Raw genomic sequence first — 3,848 nt, 5'->3', positions numbered from 1 at the left:
TCCACAAATGTGCGGATTGAATCTGCTATTGGGTATATCCGTATAATTAAACATTCTCTTTTTAATCATATTTTTATGTAAAAGAAATTCAATAAAAATGTTTTTTCACACTTTTAAATTTATTTATTCCTAAAATATTTTTAATCAATTTTTTTCTAAATAACAAAAATAAAATATAATAATATATAAATAATAACTACTGACTAAAACATACAAACAAGTAAATATAATACTAAATATATATATTTTTATTTTTTAATTATTATTATGCAGATCTGCAGATCCGCGAATGTGTAGAGCTGATATCTGCGATCCGATTCATAAAGAGTGCGGATCGGATCGTATCCGCAATTTTCGGATCGAATGCAGATATTTACTGCAAATTTGTGGATATGATCCGATCCATGAACACTCTTACGTGGCATGGGCAATTTGTCCCTACGAATTAAGACCCAGTCAAAAATAATTTACAGAACTACCTACTAGTACGCGTGCGTCTTGTATTTTAAAGATACATGTTAAATTTACAAATTAAAAATTTTTTTATTCAAAATATAAAAAAAATTAAGTTTTTAATAATATATTTATTTTATATTTATTAAATAAAAATATTTAAAATATTTTATTAATTACCTTAAGACACATAATAACTAAATTCGTAATATTAATTAAGTATATGGAATCTTTGACTAATATATTTATTAAAGTTCATTAATGATAAGTGAAATGTTGGATCATGTGTGCTTTCATTAGTATAACTACAAACTAAATGCGAAAAAATTCATGAAAGTATTTGGTAGAGTTGATGTGATAATATAATAGATTTCCGCAATTAAATAGGGTCATGCATGCACCCAGAAGCACACATGAAACCAGTCACCAAAAATGGGTTAGAAATAAAAAATAATATTTATTTTAAACAAAAAGAGAAAAACAATGATGTGTCATAGTAAGCTGAATGTGAGTATTAATAGGTAGGGAAAAAAGTGAAAATGTTTTAGCTCCTCCAAACTAGTGTCCTAGTTAATTACGATTTTTCCCAATAAGTTTGTTTCAGTTACCTTTCTTTAAAAGGGATCAGTAGTAGCATTGGGTATTTCTTCTCTTTGTTTCAGAAAACACAGATTATTACAGATACAGTACCTATGTTATGTTTGCAGATGATGATGCAGTGCCAAATTGTTATGTTTGCTACACAGACTAAAGAGTAATCAACCCTTTGCTCTATGTACAAAACCCCACCCGTGATCAATTTAAATATTTTACAAATCTTCATACATTCTTTATAATTATATATCTTACTTATATTAATAAAAATTATAATACAACTAGATATAATTATGAATAGTCACAATTTACAATATATATATATATATATATGATTTAGAACAGACAGAGTAAAGAAGAAATAATTATACTATATAAAGAGTGTATTTTATAACCTAGCTAAGCTAAAAATAAATAATCAATCACTCTTTTTGTTTCTTTTATTTTTCGAAATCACAAATATTTTTGTATTGGGAACAATTTTGCTTCATCCTTGTTTGCTCTTGTATGTGTCTCTTAAAAAGAAATTCTTGCATAAGACCATATATATTAGATATAAAAATTAATTGTATATTTTTACATATTAAAAAAAGTCTAAAGAACAATAATTTTATTAAAATTTAGCCAATATTTAAGAAGTAAAAAAAAAATTTACATCATTAGATATAATTTTACACTATTAAAAATATTAATAATAATAATTAATTAATAGTTACAAATCATAAAATTTACTTACTCCCTAACACTCATCTTACATGATACATATTTACTTAAAGAGTGATTTCAATTCTTGAAAAAGATAATTTCATAAATCAGAATAGATAGGGCTATTAGAGCAACAAAAGAAAGAAATGACAAAAGAATTTATAAAAGAGTATTTCATATCAACAAAAATATTTACAAAAGATCATAAAAAAATATTATTTTTAAAAAACTAAAAACTCATTTAATATCTTCAAAAGCTTTACTAAAAACAAATATATTTGTTATATATGAAATCATTTATATCAAAAATTTAAATTAATAAGAGTAAATACATGTAATGTAACATGCTTTTTTTATTTTGATAGATAAATTTATTATTTAGACTCAATTTTAAAATACAAAATGAACTTTCTTTTTTTACAAATAAATCTGTTTGCATACGATATTTCATGAAAATTTTCGTCAAAATAATTTTGTTTTTTTTTCAGAAATCACTTAATTCAATTAGTAGATACAGCCCCAACAGTGAGTTACATTCTAGTTGATTTAAACTCAGTCATTTATTCATCAATCTTTTGGTGTTTGAGAGAGTTGAGATTAGAATCCAACATTTGATTTCTCTCTTGCCAAAATGTTAGACTATTTTTTATTTGATTCATTTTTAAGGGGTCCAAAATGATAAAGATATTTGAACCATATTATGCTAAATCTGAGCAAGCACTGTGGTCAGAGATTAAATGACCCAATGCTGAGAAATGTATATAAAAAAGGGGTTAATAATATATAGGGAAAAGGCATCTTCTATCTTCTGCAAATTTGTGTGTAGATCAATGAACCCCTTTTTCTGATCACATTAATTGGTCCTTCTGATATATGGATTTGATGAAAGCCTCATTAATTAATACTATATATATTAATTCTTGTCTTCATCACTAACAATAACAATTTACTTTGTCTTGGATTTGGAGTTCAGAACCAAACGGATATTCTTCTTTAGCCACATTCTCTACTTTGGAAAAGAACCTTAGAAAATTATACATATTTTGCTTCGGCACGTATCTTCCAATGTTTCAGACAATTAAACATTAGAATCAATTATATTAATTATTCTTAGGAAAGAATCTTCAAATTTAATTCCCCCCCTATCACTTAATTAGCTAGGTAAACCTTTGGAACTAACTAGCTAGGCAAATCTGCGTACTGTGTAGTACACTCAAATTAAAATAATAAATTAATAATAAAAAATTTATAAATAAATTTATGACTTTTTAATTTAAAGATAAATAAATCTCTAATTAATTAAAAACATAAAAACGTCTCTTATTTTTTAAAATATGAGATAAAATTTTACAATAATTTAATTATAATATTTTTTTGGATGATTATTTATATAATAAATATAAAAAATAATTATTTTTATTAATATGACATTATGTAATTAGATGCATGTGTAAAATTATTTTATACTGATAATGCATTAAAATTAAATTCTTTTTATTTTCTCTAATAATAATGCATGGACATACATTATTATTATTAGCAATAGTAAAATTATTATATGGTCCCCTACAATATAAGAGGTTAGATTTCAATTATTCAATGGCAGTAGCGGGAATATTTTGGAGGGTTATTTTGCCCCTGATGTCTGGTGATCCGTGACGGCTCTTAAGTGACACGTCTTAGTCTTAGCCTTTAGGGTATTTGAATGAACATGTAATATATAATGGGGATCATAACATAATCATATCATGTGTATATGCATGGAATATTATTATAAACCCTAGGCAAACTGAATAACACCTTGTCCATACAACTTGCTCATGGAATTTTCAGCACTTTTCTGCTCAGATCGATACATCTTATTTTTATATATTCATAAGAATTGCTACTAGTTTTATTTTACCATATAGGTATATACAATATGCACCACACAATTGAAGCACTTGGAAACCCTATATATCCATCAAGTTAAAAATTTAAAAACCACCAATTTTTTTTGTTGGGTACTTGGGTAGATATTCTTTTTATTTTTTATCCGCAAGCTCATAGTCATAGGCTAATATATATCAATCCGAAGGCACAGTGCGCCACCAGTT

The sequence above is a fragment of the Arachis duranensis genome, chromosome 5 (assembly GCF_000817695.3).
Source record: "Arachis duranensis cultivar V14167 chromosome 5, aradu.V14167.gnm2.J7QH, whole genome shotgun sequence".
Lineage (NCBI taxonomy): Eukaryota > Viridiplantae > Streptophyta > Magnoliopsida > Fabales > Fabaceae > Arachis > Arachis duranensis.
Note: the sequence above shows the minus strand (reverse complement) of the source record.